We start from the raw sequence: 20,389 nt of genomic DNA, 5'->3' as shown, positions 1-20,389 counted from the left end.
GCTGCAGCCTAATCCCACTGATCATTATAAATGTACCATATAGCTGCATGAGGAAAAGGGGAGTGGCAAGGATGCTCATTATAACAACAAAAACCTTTATTTATATACTGCATTTAACTTAGTAAAATGCCCAAGGTGCTTCCCGTTAGCGGAATCAGTGAAAATAGGATACCGAGCCAAAGAAGGAGATATTAGGAAAGGTGATCAAAGTTTGGTCAAAGACGTAGGTTCTAAGGATGTTTTTATAGAAGGAGAGATAGGCAAAAAGTTTAAGGGAGCGAATTCCAGAGATTAGGGCCTAGGCAGCTGAAGGCACCGCCGCCAATATTGGGGAGAAGAAAGTAAGGGGTGTACAAGCAGCCAGAGTTGGCTATGGGCAGCAGAGTTTTGGGTAAGATTAAGTTTATGGAGGGTGGGAGATCGGAGGCCAGACAGGATGGCATTGGATAGTCAAGTCTGGAGGTGGCAAAAACATGGAGCATTCTGGTGATCGAAGGGGTGGAGCTGGGAGTTGTTACACAGTATTTGTGATGGAGACGATATGGGGTCAGCAGCTGAGCTGGGCCGCCAAGTTTGTGAACACGCTGGTTCAGCCTGAGACATTGGCCATGGACGTAACTTGAATCAGTAGCGAGAGAACAGAATTTGTCGCCGGGTCCAAGGACAATGGATTCTGACTGCCAAAAGTGTAATTTAAGGCTCATCCATGACTGCAGGTCAGACACGCGATTTGACAACACAGAGGGAGTAGAGGGATCGAGAGCGGTGGTGGTGAGGTAGAATGGTGTGTCGTCAGCATACATGTGGAATCATCCACGCCCTCTGCCACTGCCGTGTCGTTTCTTGGAAATATATTGGGCCGGATATTCCGATCCCTATGGGTGGGTACGTGCTGTGTACCCACCCATAGGGACATCGGAAATACTGGCATCAAGCATGCACAGCGCATGCGTTGAAAACCGGCATTTCCAATCTGTCAAGAATGGTCTTGACAGATCCTCTGGCTGCCCTTGGGAAGGGTCTCTCTGGGCGGATATTTCCACTTTTTGGCGACCGTCCACCCACAGAAAACCCTTACAATTCTTACGCCTGGTAAAAGCAGGATAAGAGTAGAAAAAAAGTTTTTTTTAAAAATTCTCTGATTTATCTTAAATAAAATGTAAGTTTACTTGTAGCCCCGTAAAATAATTTAATTATTTTTAACAAATTTGCGACTGCTTTTTAAAAGCATAGCTCCTGCAGACTTACCCTCCTGGTGAAATTTGGCCATGCGTTTGACCTGTGAACCTCTTCCTTTAAGGGAACGGAAGTTTCGGTTTCCCATGCATGTGCAGTGCATGCACGAAACTGGCACTTTCTTTGGGACTACGCGTGAGTACCCAACGCGTATCACCCGTGGGGACCCGAATTTCTGGCCCAACTATGTTTTTTCATTGATCTCCATTCATATATTTGACAGGTCTTCCTGTCAATTGTATGAAGGGAGATTCCCTTCTCTGATTGGCTCCCCATGGCCCACGTGATCCCCGGGACGCTGCTAACTGCATGCGCCTCTCGGAAACGTGGGCCCTGCGCTCCTTGGTGTTTGGTGAGGCCCAGCATCAGAACTGTGCGCATCTCAGGAGACCTCAGGTAAGGGCGCACATTTTTGCAGATAGCAGGTCTCGGCCCGCGGAAGGCCTGCAATCGGAAAATATGGGCCAATACCTTTCCTTCAGCGTCACTGGGTCAATGTCCTAGAAATCCCTACCTAACAGGAATGTGGGAGTACCTTCATGAAACGGACTGCAAGGGTGCAAGAATGCAGAACTTGCAGATGATGGTGACATTCCAGAAATTCGGGTCGGGGACTTCCCGCGGGTGCAAGCCCCCAACCTGCACTTACCTTGTGCGCCGGCAGTTGAGTTGTAGGGCCCCGTGGAATTCCGCTCCGGGGCCTGGCCCAGCTGCCGGCGCGCTGTGCTTGCATGTCCCAGGGGCGTAGTTAGTGTGATGCGTCCACTGGGATCACGTGAGCTATGGGCAGCCAAGCGGAGGAGGGAAAAGCCCATTCATAAGATTAAAACGAAGGCCTGTCAAAACTTATGAATACTATGGGCCCCAAAATAGCAGTAAACCTTCAAATAAATTATTTTAAAAATTACACTTTTTAAATAAATTATAAATTTCATTAAATAACTATTTTAAACAATAATTTAAATTTTTGTAAAAGATAAGTTTATAATAACACGGGGCTAAAAGTAAACTTACCTTGCTTTAAATATTTAAAAATAATAAACCTGTGGAAAAAATGTTTAATTTTAATTAATTGACCACTTACTTTGTAAAAAGCAGGCCTTACGCCTGGTTTTTAAATGTGTAAATCCTACAGGCTTAACCTCGCTTGAAAACCTGCAAAAAAAAAGAGTTCATAGCGCACGCGCAGCCTCTCCTGCACGCGCGTTCGACCTCTGAACCCCTTTGTTCAGAGGATCGGATGTGCAGGTTTCCTGCGCATGCGCAGTGCATGCAGAAAACCAGCACTTCCATTCGGCCTACGGGTGAGTACCCCGTGTGTACTCACCCGTGGAGTGCCGAATTTCTGGGCCATTGTTACTGGCTGTTGGATGATTGGCTCCTGGCTCCTTTGTAATGTTAGGATGGCGTGTGACTTGGAGGGGAAGGTGTTCCCATGTGGCTGCTGCCCTTGTCCTTCTCAGGGGTAGATGTTGCATGTTTGGGAGGTGCTGCCGAAGAATCCTTGGCAAGTTACTGCACTGCATCTTGTAGATGGTGCACCCTGCAGCCACGATATGCTGGTGGTGGAGAGAGTAATTGTTCCTGGTGGTGGATGGGCTGCCAATCAAGGGGGCTGCTTTTTCCAGATTGTGCAGAGCTTCTTGAGAGGTGTTGGAGCTACGCTCATCCAATCAAGTGGAGATTATTCCATCCAAATCCTGATTTGTGACCTGCAGATATTTTGAAGCTGAGGTTTTTGTAAACCAAAGGTATTAACGGACGTGGAGCAAAGGGATGCCAAAGAAGTTAGGTCGCAGAGCTCATTGAATGGCAGAAAGGCTCACGTACTTAAATGGCCAGCCCCTTTTATTATTCTCATTGTCAAATTTTCAGAGGACGAATGTGGAGATGAGAATCGCGATTTTCAAGCAGCGCCCGAGCAGGGACTTGAATCCTTGCCCTTCATAATTAAAGTCTGATGCTCTACCCGACTGAGCTATCCAGGCTTTGGTTGGCAAAGGTCATAAAAGGACTTTCAGTGGCTGCCGTGCATTATTGCACCCTCTAAAAATTCAATTTTCTTATCTGGTAATCAAGCCTGGACTGCGCATTTCTCTCACAAATCCAGGCTGACTGCCTCAAACCGGCTTAATTTCAGAAATATTCTCCCTCCCACAAACGACATGCTCTTTAGCAGTGGTGTCAGATGTGAGAAGTGCGGTCCTCCAGATATCTGTATTGGATCTGAAACTTTTCACCATATTTATTATTGACCTGGATGCAGCAGTGGATCGCTGTAGATCAATGTTTGAAGATCGCACTAAGTTAGGAAACATGGTAATAGAGCAAATGGGAATGGGGCGTAACCAAAGGGACAGAGACAGACTAAGTAAGGGGACAACATTATGTCAAATCGAGTTTACTGAGCGCAAGTGAGACACCATCCACGTTGGAACCAAATAAGATAGTTTGGAGTATTTTCTAAATAATGGGAAGCTATTAGCTGTCGAGGAGCAAAGAGGATTTTGAGTCCCAGTTTACAAATCATTATCAGATAGCAAACATGGAGCAACATACATTGATGAAGTCCCACATGGGGGACTGTTAGGTAAAGTTGAAGCTCATGGAATTGAAGGTGTATTTTTGTCCTGGTTAGGAAATTTGTTGAGTGACAGGAGACACAGTGTACGGATAATGGACAGGTATGTTAATTTACAGGATATGACTAGTGGTGTCCCTGAGAGATCTATTTTGGGGCCTCAACTATTCACCATTTTTATTAAAAACTTAATTGGTGGGATTGAGAGACACATATCTAACTTTGACGACATCACGAAAATAGACGGCATTATAAACAGTTTAGATGCAAGTAAGAAGTTAGAACAGATATTAATAGATTAAGTGAAGGGACAAAACTGTGGCAAGTTCGTTAAATATTAGCAAGCATGAGGTCATCCACTTTGGCACTAAAAAGGAGAGATCAGAATACATTCCAAACGGTGAAGAACTGGAACCGGTGGCTGTCCATTGAGACTTAAGGGTCTTGTTCGTTTATCATTAAATTGTCATGGGCAGGTACAGAAAAGAATCAAAAAGGCTAACTGAATGATGGCATTTATATGGAGGAGAAATTAAGCTACAGCTATACAAAGCACTGGTTAGACAACAGCTGGAGTACGGTGTACAATTCTGGAAAGCACACCTTAGGAAGGTAGTATTAGGATTAAAGAGTGAAGTGTAGACTTACCAGAATGATAAAAGGGATAAATTTAAAGGGGGGATTGTAATCACTGGAATTTACAAACATAAGGGGTGATTTGATTGATGTATTCACGATATTAAGGGGAACTGATAGGGTAGATAGAGAGAAGCTATTGACGATGATTGGCGAGTCTAGGACTAGGGGACATGGCCTAAACATTAGAGCGAAGCCTTTCAGGAAAGACTTCTACATGGAATGGGTGGTAGAAATTTGAAACTCACTTTCATAAGCAGCAGTTAATGTTGGGTCAATTGTCAATATTCAACCTGAGATTGATAATTTTTTGTTAACCAAAGGTATTAAGGAATCTGGATCAATCAGAGTTAGATCACAGATCTCATTGAATGTCAGAAAGGCTCGAGGGGTTAAATGGCCTACTCCTGTTACTATTCTCACTGTTAAAGGATCAGAGCACGAATGTGGAGATGAGAATTGCGATTTAAAAGCAGCGCCGAAACAGGGACTTGATTCCTGAACCCTCAGACTAAAAGTCTGATGCTCTACCGACTGAGATATCCGGGCTCACAAAAGGACTTTCACTGGTTGCCGTACATCATTGCATGCTCTACAACTTCCAAATTCTTTCCAGTAAACGAGCCTGTACAGCGCATTTCTCTCACAAATCCCCCTGCCAGGGCTCCCATATACAGTCCTTCAAGCCTAAGGATCACAGATTTAATCATATCTGGCACAGAACTGGCTTATCCACCCATCACCAGAACTGATTGGGCCACGTCAACTGCTATTCGGCCTCATTCTCCTCTGCCAACATCCAAAAAAGTTACAGAATCATCCTGGGGGTCAATAATATCACAAGGCTTTCTTCGCCACTGCCACCCATCTCCTTAAACCTAGCTCTCTTATCCACCAAGCCAAAACTTTCCCCAGACTCCCTCTGTCACAGCTGGGAAATCAAGTGTTTCTTGTTTCTCTCCTATTTGCTCTAAGTCCTTTATGAGAGCGTCTTATTCATGAGAGCCATCTCTTGCTCCCTGGAAGCCATTCCAAAGAAACGGCTGACGATTTAACTTCCTTTCCTGAATCGCAAGTAAGCTGTCATTGTAAATGGTTCCATCTCCTCAGGTGCATTATTTCCACGCCCTTTCAAAGCCGCCATTTTCACCCCTTTTAAAATAAATGCCCTTGATCCCTCTGTCCCAGCACACTACTGCCCCATCTCCAACATTCTTTTCCTCTCCAAAATTATTGAACACCTTGTCGCCTCTCAAATCAATTCTTATCGTTCCTGAAACTCCATGTTTGACTCTCTCCAGTCAGCTTCCAGTGTCTGGCACAAGACCCAAATGGCCCGAATCAAATTGAGAAAGGACAGCCTTTGTGCCTGACCACAAAGCATTATCCGTCCTTGTCTTCCTCGAACCCTCCGCAGCCTTTAACACACTCAACAAAGCCATTCTCCTTCAAAACCTCTCCTCCCTTGTCCAGCTCAGTGGGGCTTCCCTCTGTGGAACAACTCTAACCTATCCGATTGCAGGTAGAGCGCATCCTGCAATGTTTTATCCTATCACTACCAGCACCTTCTGAGTCCCCCAAGGATCTATTTTTAATCCCTTGTCTGCCCTTAGGTGACATCATCCGCAGACATGGCTCACCTTCCACATGTATCCCAACGATACTCAGCTCCATCTCTACAATACCTCTCTCGACCCCGGCACTGGCACTGTGCTGCCAGATGGCTTGTCTGCCAGGTTGATGTTTCGCGTTTTGACCCTGTGACAGTACTGATTTCCAGCCTTTACTTAGTCTGCTTGTGAACAAATGCAGGGAGCAACAACATGGCTATAACCCCAAGTCATTACTAGGGCGCCCAGCAGGCTGCTGCACTGAGTGCATTGCCACAGTGAATTACGTTTATTAATCGCACGAAACAAACATAGGGTTCAACAATAAAATAACACGGGTGACATTATGAAAACCAAATTCACCCTCATTGTGTTCATCTAGCCTGCTTCTTTAGAAATATGTTAAACCAACTCATGCATGCGGCATCAAAAAGAACAAAAGAAGCAGTAAGTGTGAGAAACCAGTGTCAGATAGAAACCACAACCGTTTCAGCAAAACTGATGCAGAGATTCTGATAAAAACTTCAGTAAAGCTTCACATTTTCTTGCACTTAGAACAACCACACCTCACAACGTTTCCTCATTGAAGGGTTCAAAGCTGCTCACCGCAAGCCTCACCAGGCTTTGCACTTCAGCCCCTCGCTCTCTCCTCCCACTCCACTCTGGTTTGTATCACTAAATATATCAGCAAACAAGCAATTGTTACAAGTCAGTTGAGACCCCTCAGAGAAGATTGTTAATTTGTTTAGGATGATCAAAAATAGAGGGGTTTAAGAAGTACTTCGAATTGACTCGATAAAGAGAAGGGAATCAGAGAGGAGACGAATTCTGTTGTACTTGAGAGCGGGATTAGTGATATTATGACAGTTATAAGAAATATTTTAGATAAGTAAGCAAAATTCAGACAAAGAGCCAGGGCCCGACAGGAAATATCCTACAACAATGGCGGATTTGACTAAAGAAATTGCAAAGTGTACAGAAGGTATATCTTTGGGCTCTACTGAGTGTGGGTGTGTACCAGACGACTTGTGTGTAGTCAATGTAGTACCCATATTAATAAAGGGAAATAAAGCTAATCCAGGTAACAACAGACCCATTAGCTTAACATCTGAGCTAAGATAACTTTAAGGGTCTCTAATTAGGAATGAAATTACCATGTATCTAGTTGAAGAGTTAGTTAGTTAGAAGTAGCCTGCACCACTTTCAAAAGGGACAGTCGCGCTTGACAAAGCTCAGTGAATTCTTTGAGGATCTAACAGGCATCTAAAAACCGGCGCGAAGGCAGAGGCCCGACCAGTTCGGGGGAGAGAAGAAGCGGAGGAGGAGCCCGGCTTAAAAACCGGCGCGAAGGCAGAGGCCCGACCAGTTCGGGGGAGAGCAGCAGCGGAGGAGGAGCCCGGCTTAAAAACCGACGCGAAGGCAGAGGCCCGACCAGTTCGGGGGAGAGCAGCAGCGGAGGAGGTGAGCCCGGCTTAAAAACCAGCGCGAAGGCAGAGGCCCGACCAGTTCGGGGGAGAGCAGCAGCGGAGGAGGTGAGCCCGGCTTAAAAACTGGCGCGAAGGCAGAGGCCCGACCAGTTCGGGGGAGAGCAGCAGCGGAGGAGGTGAGCCCGGCTTAAAAACCGGCGCCAAGACAGAGGCCCACCAAATCAACAGCAGAGGAGAGAGGTAAAAAGTAATCAGAGTGTGACGTCACCAGGGAGCAGGTAAGTGATTGGTTGGTGAGTATTTCTCTCTTTTCAATACAAGCTTGACTTCTGTGGTGTTAAATTTCTAGGGTCTCTGGTGTAGTGGGGACGGTTGGTAAATAAAGCGCCCTAGAGTATACCTGTAACTGGGGTATTGAATACATTTTTTAATTAATTAAAGGAGTAAGTCATGGCAGGAGAGCTCAGACCCGTGTTCTGCTCCTCTTGCTCCATGTGGGAAATCAGGGACGCTGCCAGTGTCCCTGGCGACCATGTGTGCGGGAAATGCATCCAGCTGCAGCTACTTGCAGACCGCATTGCGGCGCTCGAGCTGCGGGTGGATGAATTTTGGAGCATGCGCGATGCTGAGAGGCTCGTGGATAGCACGTTTAGCGAGTTGTTCACGCCTCAGGGTAGGGCAGCACAGGGGGTGACCATCAGGCGGAGCAACAAAGGCAGGCAGGTAGTGCAGGGAACCCCTGCGGACATCCCCCTTTCAAACATGTATACCGCTTTGGATACTGTTGAGGGGGATGACTCACCAGGGGAAGGCAGCAGCACCCAACTTCCTGGCACTGGGGGTGCTCCTGCTGCCCAGGAAGGGGGGAAAAAGAGTGGGAGAGCAATAGTGGTAGGAGATTGTATAGTAAGGGGAACAGATAGGCCTTTCTGTGGCTGTAGACGTGAATCCAGGATGGTTTGTTTCCTCCCTGGTGCCAGGGTCAAGGATGTCACTGAGCGGCTGCAGGGCATTCTGGAGGGGGAGGGTGAACAGCCAGTGGTCGTGGTCCACATTGGTACCAACGACATAGGTAAAAAGAGGGATGAGGTCCTGCATCAAGAATTTAGGGAGCTAGGTAACAGATTAAAGAGCAGGACCTCAAAGGTTGTAATCTCTGGATTACTCCCAGTGCCACGTTCTAGTAAGTATAGGAATGGGAGGATAGAGCAGATGAATGCGTGGCTAAAGAGTTGGTGTAGGGGGGAGGGTTTTACTTTCCTGGATCACTGGGCCTGCTTCTGGGAAAGGTGGGACTTGTACAAGTCGGACGGGTTGCACCTGAACCAGAGCGGGACAAATATCCTTGCGGGGAGGTTTGCTAGCACTGTTGGGGGGGGTTTAAACTAACTTGGCAGGGGGATGGGATACAGAGGGGAGCTGAAATAGGGGGGGATGTGCTGCCAATTATAGAGAAAAAAACAAGTCAGCTTGGTAGACAGGGCAAATATATAAGGGCAAGGCTGGATGGCATCTATTTTAATGCAAGGAGTCTTGCAAATAAGGTGGATGAACTGAAGGTGTTGATAAACACATGGGAGTATGATATTGTTGCTATCACGGAGACATGGTTGAGGGAAGGGCAAGATTGGCAGCTCAATATTCCGGGGTACAGAATCTTCAGGCGAGACAGAGGGGGAGGTATAAGAGGAGGGGGTGTCGCAATATTAATTAAGGAGTCAATTACTGCAGTAAGGAGGGATGATATATTAGCAGGGTCCTCTAATGAGGCCATATGGGTGGAGCTTAAAAACAAAAAGGGGGCATGCACTTTGCTGGGAGTGTACTATAGGCCTCCAAACAGTCAGGGGGAGATAGAGGAACAGATATGTAGGCAAATCTCAGAGAAATGTGCAAATAATAGGGTAATAATAATGGGGGATTTCAACTTCCCCAATATTAACTGGGATAGTCAGAGTGTGAAAGGCTCAGAGGGTGTAGAATTCTTAAAGTGCATCCAGGAGAGTTTTTGAGCCAGCATGTAGAAAGTCCTACAAGAGAGGGGGCGGTACTGGACCTAATTCTAGGGAATGTGGCCGGCCAAGTGGAAAAAGTGCTAGTAGGTGAGCACTTTGGTGATAGTGACCATAATATGGTAAGATTTAAGGTGGTCATGGAAAAGGACAGGGATGGGCCAGAAATAAAGGTTCTAAATTGGGGGAAGGCCGATTTTAATAGGATAAGGCAGGATCTGGCCAAAATGGACTGGGATCAGCTACTTGTAGGAAAATCCGCATCGGAGCAATGGGAGGCTTTCAGAAGGGAGATTGAGATCATACAATGGCAACATGTTCCCATAAAGGTCAAGGGTGGTTCCAAAAACCACAGGGAACCTTGGATGTCAGGGGATATACGAGAATGGATTAGGAAAAAAAGGAGGGCTTTCGGTAGATACAAAAGGCTAAAGACGGAGGAAGCCCTAGAGGAGTACAAAAAGTGCAGGGGGATACTTAAAAAAGAAATTAGGAGATCAAGGAGGGGCCATGAAATAACACTGGCGAGCAAAATAAAGGAAAATCCGAAGATGTTTTATAAGTATATTAAGGGTAAGAGGATAACTAGGGAAAAAATAGGGCCCTTTAGGGACAAAAGTGGCAATCTGTGTGTGGAGCCGGAAGATGTAGGAGGGGTTCTAAATGAATTTTTTGCATCTGTTTTCACTATGGAGAAGGACGATGTAGACATAGAAATAGGGCGGGGGGACTGTGATATGCTCGAACATATTAACATCGAGAGGGAGGAGGTATTGGCGGTTTTAGCTGGCCTAAAAATGGATAAATCCCCAGGTCTGGATGAAATGTATCCCAGGCTGCTGTGTGAGGCAAAGGAGGAGATTGCGGGGGCTCTAACACATATATTCAGGACATCTCTGGCCACAGGGGATGTGCCAGAGGACTGGAGAACCGCTAATGTAGTACCATTATTCAAGAAGGGTAGTAGGGAAAAACCGGGGAACTACAGGCCAGTGAGCCTAACATCAGGGGTAGGAAAATTATTGGAAAAAGTCCTGAGGGACAAAATTTGTCTCAACTTGGAGAGGCAAGGATTAATCAGGGATAGTCAACATGGCTTTGTCAAGGGAAGATCATGTCTGACTAATTTGATTGAATTTTTTGAGGGGGTGACTAGGTTTGTGGATGAGGGTAACGCAGTGGATGTGGTATACATGGATTTCAGTAAGGCCTTCGATAAAGTCCCGCACAGGAGACTGGTCAAGAAGGTAAGAGCCCATGGAATCCAGGGTGCCTTGGCACATTGGATAAAAAACTGGCTTTGTGGCAGAAGGCAGAGGGTGATGGTCGAAGGTTGTTTTTGTGACTGGAAGCCTGTGGCCAGTGGGGTCCCACAAGGGTCGGTGCTGGGTCCCTTGCTGTTTGTGGTCTACATTAATGACTTGGATATGAATGTAAAGGGTATGATCAGTAAGTTCGCGGATGATACAAAAATTGGTAGGGTGGTAAATAGCGAGGAGGGTAGCCTCAGTCTGCAGGACGATATAGATGGGTTGGTCAGATGGGTGGAACAGTGGCAAATGGAATTTAACCCGGAAAAGTGTGAGGTGATGCACTTTGGGGGGACTAACAAGGCAAAGGAATACACAATGAATGGAAAGACCCTAGGCAAGACGGAGGGTCAGAGGGATCTGGGTGTGCAAGTACACAGATCCCTGAAGGCGGCGGAACAGGTGGATAAGGTGGTAAAAAAGGCATATGGGATACTTGCCTTCATTAGCCGAGGCATTGAATATAAGAGCAAGGAGGTTATGATGGAGCTGTATAAAACACTGGTTAGGCCACAGCTGGAATACTGTGTGCAGTTCTGGTCGCCACACTACAAGAAGGATGTGATCGCGTTAGAGAGGGTGCAGAGGAGGTTCACCAGGATGTTACCAGGGCTGGAGCGCTTCAGCTATGAAGAGAGACTGGGCAGATTGGGTTTGTTTTCCTTGGAGCAGAGGAGGCTGAGGGGGGGCATGATTGAGGTGTACAAAATTATGAGGGGCATAGATAGGATGGATGCTGAGGAGCTTTTTCCCTTAGTAGAGGGGTCAATAACTATGGGGCATAGATTCAAGGTAAAGGGCGGGAGGTTTAGAGGGGATTTGAGAAAGAACTTTTTCACCCAGAGGGTGGTTGGAGTCTGGAACTCACTGCCTGAAAGGGTTGTGGAGGCAGAAACCCTCACAACATTTAAGAAGCATTTGGATGTGCACTTGAAATGCCATAGCATAGAAGGCTACGGGCCAAAGGCTGGAATATGGGATTAGATTAGGCAGGGCTTGATGGCCGGCGCGGACACGATGGGCCGAAGGGCCTCTATCCGTGCTGTATTACTCTATGACTCTATGACTCTATGACATGGGGATTTGGGTATAAGATTAAAGAAGTCTTATAGCAATTATATAGGGCCCTGGTGAGTCCACACCTGGAGTATTGTGAACAGTTTTGGTCCCCTTACCGAAGGAAGGATATACGTGCAAAAGAGGGAGTTCAACAAAGGTTCACCAGACTGGCTCCTGGGATGGGGGTATTGTCCTATAAGGAGAGATTGAGTCTAGGCTTAGCTTCTCTAGAGTTTAGAAGAATGAGTGGTGATCTGATTGAAACATGCAAAATTCTTACAGGTCTTGACAGGGTAGATGCAGAGAGGATGTTTCCCCTGGCTGGGGAGTCTAGAACCAAGGGTCGCAGTCTCATGATAAGAAATCAGCCATTTCGGAATGAGATAAGGAGAAATTTCTTCAGTCAGAAGGTGGTGAATCTTTGAAATGCTCTACCCCAGAGGGCTGTGGAGGTCCTGGCTCTTTGGCTGAATTTTGCTTACGTATCTAAAAATTTTCTTATAACCATCATAATATCACTCATCTCACTCTCAAGTACAACAGAATTCGTCTCCTCTCTGATTCCCTTCTCTTTATCAAATCAATTCGAAGTACTTCTTAAACACCTCTATTTTTGATCATTCTAAACAAATTAACATCTTCATGCACAAGATCGAGCAAGACTTCTTCGCTGCACAAGACCTCCAACCAATGCTATACACCAGATACATCGATGACATTTTCTTCCTATGGAACCACAGCGAAGAATCACTGAAAAGACTACACGATAACATCAACAAGTTCCATCCCACCATCAAATTCCATGGACTACTCCTCAGAATCGGTTTCATTCTTGGACACAAGAATCTCCATCAAAGACGGACACCTCAGCACTTCACTCTACTGCAAGCCCGCAGACAACCTCAGGATGCTCCACTTCTCCAGCTTCCACCCTAACCACGTTAAAGAAGCCATCCCCTATGGAAAAGCCCTGCGAATACACAGAAACTGCTCTGACGAGGAGGAACGTGATGGACACCTACAGACGCTGAAAGATGCCCTCGTAAGAACGGGATATGACGCTCGACTCATCGATTGACAGTTCCGACGGGCCACAGCAAAAAATCGCATTGACTTCCTCAGAAGACAAACACGGGACACAACCAACAGAGTACCCTTCGTCGTCCGGTACTTCCCCGGAGAGGAGAAACTACGCCATGTTCTTCGCAGCCTTCAACATGTCATCGATGACGATGAACACCTCGCTAAGGCCATCCCCACACCTCCACTACTCGCCTTCAAACAGCTGCCTAACCTCAAACAGGCCATCGTTTGCAGAAAATTACCCAGCTTTCAGGAGAACAGCGACCACGACACCACACAGCCCTGCCACGGCAACCTCTGCAAGAAATGCCAGATCATCAACACAGATACCATCATCACACATGAGGACACGACCCACCAGGTACATGGTACATACTCATGTGACTCGGCCAATGTTGTCTACCTCATACGTTGCAGGAAATGATGCCCCGGAGCAGGGTACATCGGCGAGACCATGCAGACACTGCAACAACGGATGAACGGACACTGCACAACAATCGCCAGGCAGGAGTGTTCCCTCCCAGTCGTGGAACACTTCAGCAGTCAAGGAAATCCAGCCACCAATCTTCGGGTAAGCATTCTCCAAGGCGGCCTTCGAGACACACGACAATGCAAAATCGTAGAGCAGAAATTGATAACCAAGCTCCGCACTAATGAGGACGGCCTCAACCGGGATGTTGGGTTCATGTCATGCTACATCTAACCCCACCTGACGTAGGTTCATCCATACTCGAGTCGTCGTTGGCTGGTTCTCTGTACACAGATTCGGCCGGACCTGCTGTGATTTCCAGCAAAAAAAATGTTTTTTCTGTCTGTTTTATGTTTTTCATACAGACCCCAGCATCTGCAACATTTGAACCCTTGTGACCCCACCTTATTGTTCTTTTCTGTAATGTTCTCCTGACTGACCTGTTTGGACACCATTCACACCTTTGATTGCTGTGACTATCTCTCTGCCGAGGTGTGATAAATGGCAGTTGGAAAGATTACCTGTAATCATCTGGCATTATTCTCTGACTATGTAAGCTGTGTCTTTATGCATCTCTCCACTGCACCTGATGAAGGAACAGCGGTCCGAAAGCTTGTGATTTCAAATAAAACTGTTGGACTATAACCTGGTGTTGTGTGACTTCTTACATTTGTCCACCCCAGTCCAACACCGGCATCTCCACACCATGGCTACTATCGACACCACAAACTGCCGGCTAAAAGTGGAGAGGAACTCCAAGAAGGTCGTGCATATCGACACAGACATCAAGTTTCTACAGAGATGCAAGAAAGCAGACCATATCCCAAAAGGACTACAGATCACGTACCCAATCAAGTCGACCTACAACACAGACTACGCTGAGAGACTCTGCCGTCATACCTCTCACACGCTCCTCAACCATCTTGTACACCAGCTCTACAACAGACGCCGCAAACTCGAAACCAAGATAGAGTCCATGTTCTCAGCCTGTGCTCAGGACACAGCAGACCAGCTAGGAGACACCGCCAAACAGACGAGGCAACGGAACTACACTGCCTACATGCACACCAAGAACAGGAAGCTTGAGAAATTCGGCATCACCACCAGCAGCAACCAAGCCTCCCCTGGTACCAGGGTTGAAACCACAGGGAAGTCCATCATCAACTTGACCGACCACACCCTTCAACCAGACGAAATTGAAGTTCTCAGCCGCGGGCTCAATTTCTGCCCCACCACCAAAATGGACCCCATCGGTCTCACGGCAGACACAGAGGAATTCATCAGGAGAATGAGGCTCCGGGAATTCTTCCACAAATCCCAAGATGTCAGCAGCGAACCCAATGAGACAACCAATGATCCGGAACAGCAGACAGAGGGATCTGCAGTGCAGCAACTGAAGAAGAAATAGTCAATTCGGACCCCTCCGGAGGGTCGCTGCCCTAAGCTTGACATGTATGCTCAAGCTGTCAGTAGATGCATCAACGCCAGATTCATCAGCCGCACTCACAAGATAGTCCAGAATGTAACCCGAGCACAGCACAACGCCATCCACGCTCTCAAGACCAACCGCAACATCATCATCAAACCAGTAGACAAAGGAGGAGCCATCGTCATACAGAACAGAACGGACCATTGCAAAGAAGCATACCGACAACTGGACAACCAGGAACACTACAGACAGTTACCCACAGATCCGACCAAAGAACACACATGCCAACTCAACAGACAGATCAAGAGCTTCGATCCAGACCTTCAAAGCATCCTACGCACTCTCATCCCATGTACTTCCCGCGTGGGAGACGTCTACTGCATCCCAAAGATACACAAAGCCAACACACCCGGACGTCCTATCGTATCAGGCAACGGAACCCTGTGTGAGAACCTCTCTGGATACGTCAAGAACATCCTGAAACCCATCAGACAGGGAACCCCCAGCTTCTGTCGCGACACTACAGTCCTCTTACAGAAACTCAGCACCCACAGACAAGTCGAACCAGGAACACGCCTCACCACGATCGACGTCTCGGCACTCTACACCAGTATCCGCCACGATGACGGCATTGCTGCGACAGCCTCAGTACTCAACACGAACAACAGCCAATCTCCAGACGCCATCCTACAACTCATCCACTTCATCCTTGACCACAATGTCTTCACCTTCGACAACCAGTTCTTTACCCAAACACACGGAACAGCCATGGGGACAAAATTCGCACCCCAATATGCCAACATCTTCATGCACAAGTTCGAGCAAGGCTTCTTCACTGCACAGGACGTCCAACCAATGCTATACACCAGATACATCGACTACATTTTCTTCCTATGGACCCACGGCGAAGAATCACTGAAAAGACTACATGATCACATCAACAAGTTCCATCCCACCATCAAACTCACCATGGACTACTCCTCAGAATCGTTTTCATTCTTGGACACACGAATCTCCATCAAAGACAGACACCTCAGCACTTCACTCTACCACAAGCCCACGGACAACCTCAGGAAGCTCCACTTCTCCAGTTTGCACCCTAACCACGTTAAAGAAGCCATCCCCTATGGACAAGCCCTGCGAATACACAGGATCTGTCTCAGACGAGGAGAAACGCGATGGACACCTACAGACACTGAAAGACGCCCTCGTAAGAATGGGATATGACGCTCGAACCTTCGATCGACAATTCCGAAGGGCCAGAGCAAAAAATTGCATAGACTTCCTCAGAAGACAAACACGGGACACAACCAACAGAGTACCGTTCATCGTCCAGTACTTCCCCGGAGCGGAGAAACTACGCCATGTTCTTCGCAGCCTTCAACATGTCAGCGATGACGATGAACACCTCACTAAGGCCATCCCCACGCCTCCACTACTCGCCTTCAAACAGCCGCCTAACTTCGAACAGACCATCGTTCGCAGCAAATTACCCAGCTTTCAGGAGAACAGCAACCACGACACCACACAACCCAGCCACGGCAACCTCTGCAGGATATGACAGATCATCAACACAGATACCATCATCACACATGAGGACACGACCCACCAGGTACATGGTACATACTCATGTGACTCGGCCAATGTTGTCTACCTCATACGTTGCAGGAAATGATGCCCCGGAGCAGGGTACATCGGCGAGACCATGCAGACACTGCAACAACGGATGAACGGACACTGCACAACAATCGCCAGGCAGGAGTGTTCCCTCCCAGTCGTGGAACACTTCAGCAGTCAAGGAAATCCAGCCACCAATCTTCGGGTAAGCATTCTCCAAGGCGGCCTTCGAGACACACGACAATGCAAAATCGTAGAGCAGAAATTGATAACCAAGCTCCGCACTAATGAGGACGGCCTCAACCGGGATGTTGGGTTCATGTCATGCTACATCTAACCCCACCTGACGTAGGTTCATCCATACTCGAGTCGTCGTTGGCTGGTTCTCTGTACACAGATTCGGCCGGACCTGCTGTGATTTCCAGCAAAAAAAATGTTTTTTCTGTCTGTTTTATGTTTTTCATACAGACCCCAGCATCTGCAACATTTGAACCCTTGTGACCCCACCTTATTGTTCTTTTCTGTAATGTTCTCCTGACTGACCTGTTTGGACACCATTCACACCTTTGATTGCTGTGACTATCTCTCTGCCGAGGTGTGATAAATGGCAGTTGGAAAGATTACCTGTAATCATCTGGCATTATTCTCTGACTATGTAAGCTGTGTCTTTATGCATCTCTCCACTGCACCTGATGAAGGAACAGCGGTCCGAAAGCTTGTGATTTCAAATAAAACTGTTGGACTATAACCTGGTGTTGTGTGACTTCTTACATTTGTCCACCCCAGTCCAACACCAGCATCTCCACACCATGGCTACTATCGACACCACAAACTGCCGGCTAAAAGTGGAGAGGAACTCCAAGAAGGTCGTGCATATCGACACAGACATCAAGTTTCTACAGAGATGCAAGAAAGCAGACCATATCCCAAAAGGACTACAGATCACGAACCCACTCAAGTCGACCTACAACACAGACTACGCTGAGAGACTCTGCCGTCATACCTCTCACACGCTCCTCAACCATCTTGTACACCAGCTCTACAACAGACGCCGCAAACTCGAAACCAAGATAGAGTCCATGTTCTCAGCCTGTGCTCAGGACACAGCAGACCAGCTAGGAGACACCGCCAAACAGACGAGGCAACGGAACTACACTGCCTACATGCACACCAGGAACAGGAAGCTTGAGAAATTCGGCATCACCACCAGCAGCAACCAAGCCTCCCCTGGTACCACGGTTGAAACCACAGGGAAGTCCATCATCAACTTGACCGACCACACCCTTCAACCAGACGAAATTGAAGTTCTCAGCCGCGGGCTCAATTTCTGCCCCACCACCAAAATGGACCCCATCGGTCTCACGGCAGACACAGAGGAATTCATCAGGAGAATGAGGCTCCGGGAATTCTTCCACAAATCCCAAGATGTCAGCAGCGAACCCAATGAGACAACCAATGATCCGGAACAGCAGACAGAGGGATCTGCAGTGCAGCAACTGAAGAAGAAATAGTCAATTCGGACCCCTCCGGAGGGTCGCTGCCCTAAGCTTGACATGTATGCTCAAGCTGTCAGTAGATGCATCAACGCCAGGTTCATCAGCCGCACTCAGAAGATAGTCCAGAATGTAACCCGAGCACAACACAACGCCATCCACGCTCTCAAGACCAACCGCAACATCATCATCAAACCAGTAGACAAAGGAGGAGCCATCGTCATACAGAACAGAACGAACCATTGCAAAGAAGCATACCGACAACTGGACAACCAGGAACACTACAGACAGTTACCCACAGATCCGACCAAAGAACACACATGCCAACTCAACAGACAGATCAAGAGCTTCGATCCAGACCTTCAAAGCATCCTACGCACTCTCATCCCATGTACTTCCCGCGTGGGAGACGTCTACTGCATCCCAAAGATACACAAAGCCAACACACCCGGACGTCCTATCGTATCAGGCAACGGAACCCTGTGTGAGAACCTCTCTGGATACGTCAAGAACATCCTGAAACCCATCAGACAGGGAACCCCCAGCTTCTGTCGCGACACTACAGTCCTCTTACAGAAACTCAGCACCCACGGACAAGTCGAACCAGGAACACGCCTCACCACGATCGACGTCTCGGCACTCTACACCAGTATCCCCCACGATGACGGCATTGCTGCGACAGCCTCAGTACTCAACACGAACAACAGCCAATCTCCAGACGCCATCCTACAACTCATCCACTTCATCCTTGACCACAATGTCTTCACCTTCGACAACCAGTTCTTTACCCAAACACACGGAACAGCCATGGGGACAAAATTCGCACCCCAATATGCCAACATCTTCATGCACAAGTTCGAGCAAGGCTTCTTCGCTGCACAGGACGTCCAACCAATGCTATACACCAGATACATCGACTACATTTTCTTCCTATGGACCCACGGCGAAGAATCACTGAAAAGACTACATGATCACATCAACAAGTTCCATCCCACCATCAAACTCACCATGGACTACTCCTCAGAATCGTTTTCATTCTTGGACACACGAATCTCCATCAAAGACAGACACCTCAGCACTTCACTCTACCACAAGCCCACGGACAACCTCAGGAAGCTCCACTTCTCCAGCTTGCACACTAACCACGTTAAAGAAGCCATCCCCTATGGACAAGCCCTGCGAATACACAGGATCTGTCTCAGACGAGGAGAAACGCGATGGACACCTACAGACACTGAAAGACGCCCTCGTAAGAATGGGATATGACGCTCGAACCTTCGATCGACAATTCCGAAGGGCCAGAGCAAAAAATTGCATAGACTTCCTCAGAAGACAAACACGGGACACAACCAACAGAGTACCGTTCATCGTCCAGTACTTCCCCGGAGCGGAGAAACTACGCCATGTTCTTCGCAGCCTTCAACATGTCAGCGATGACGATGAACACCTCACTAAGGCCATCCCCACGCCTCCACTACTCGCCTTCAAACAGCCGCCTAACTTCGAACAGACCATCGTTCGCAGCAAATTACCCAGCTTTCAGGAGAACAGCGACCACGACACCACACAACCCAGCCACGGCAACCTCTGCAAGATATGACAGATCATCAACACAGATATCATCATCACACGTGAGGACACCACCCACCAGGTACATGGTACTTACTCATGTGACTCGGCCAACGTTGTCTACCTCATACGTGGCAGGAAAGAATGCCCCGGAGCATGGAACATCGGCGAGACCATGCAGACACTTCGACAACGGATGAATGGACACCACGCAACAATCGCCAGGCAGGAGTGTTCCCTCCCAGTCGGGGAACACTTCAGCAGTCAAGGACATTCAGCCTCCGATCTTCGGGTAAGCATTCTCCAAGGCGACCTTCGAGACACACGACAACGCAAAATCGTAGAGCAGAAACTGATAGCCAAGTTCCGCACTCATGAGGATGGCCTCAACCGGGATCTTGGGTTCATGTCACGCTACATGTAACCCCACCTGACGTAGGGTCATCCAGACTCGAGTCGTCATTGGTTGCTCTCTCTACACAGATGCGGTCGGACCTGCTGTGATTTCCAGCAAAAAAAATGTTTTTTTGTCTGTTTTTTTTCATACAGACCCCAGCATCTGCAACATGTGACCCCACCTCATTGTTCTTTTATGTAATGTTTTCCTGACTGACCTGTTTGGAAACCATTCACACCTTTGATTGCTTTGATTATCTCTCTGCCGAGGTGTGATAAATGGCAGTTAGAAAGTTTACCTGTAATCATCTGGCATTATTCTCTGACTATATAAGCTGTGTCTTTATGCATCTCTGCAGTGCACCTGACGAAGGAGCAGCGCTCCAAAAGCTTGTGATTTCAAATAAAACTGTTGGACGTTAACCTGGTGTTGTGTGACTTCATACATGAGTATATTTAAGG

The 20,389-nt window shown here is 47.6% G+C and overlaps 4 pseudogenes; all 4 read left to right on the top strand.

Moving 5' to 3' along the window:
* Positions 1–12,778: 12,778 nt before the first annotated feature.
* LOC147092413 (uncharacterized) lies at positions 12,779–13,657 on the top strand (annotated as a pseudogene).
* Positions 13,658–14,129: 472 nt separating this feature from the next.
* Positions 14,130–16,887, top strand: LOC147092412 (uncharacterized; annotated as a pseudogene).
* Positions 16,888–17,278: 391 nt separating this feature from the next.
* On the top strand, positions 17,279–18,316 carry LOC147092411 (uncharacterized; annotated as a pseudogene).
* An 807-nt stretch (positions 18,317–19,123) lies between these two features.
* LOC147092410 (uncharacterized) lies at positions 19,124–19,955 on the top strand (annotated as a pseudogene).
* Positions 19,956–20,389: the final 434 nt, after the last annotated feature.

Source organism: Somniosus microcephalus, unplaced genomic scaffold, assembly GCF_052327205.1.
Source record: "Somniosus microcephalus isolate GS21.2 unplaced genomic scaffold, FLI_Smic_1.0 unresolved_chr2, whole genome shotgun sequence".
In the NCBI taxonomy this organism is placed as follows: Eukaryota; Metazoa; Chordata; class Chondrichthyes; order Squaliformes; family Somniosidae; genus Somniosus; species Somniosus microcephalus.
This window is presented reverse-complemented; position numbering and strand designations above follow the sequence as displayed.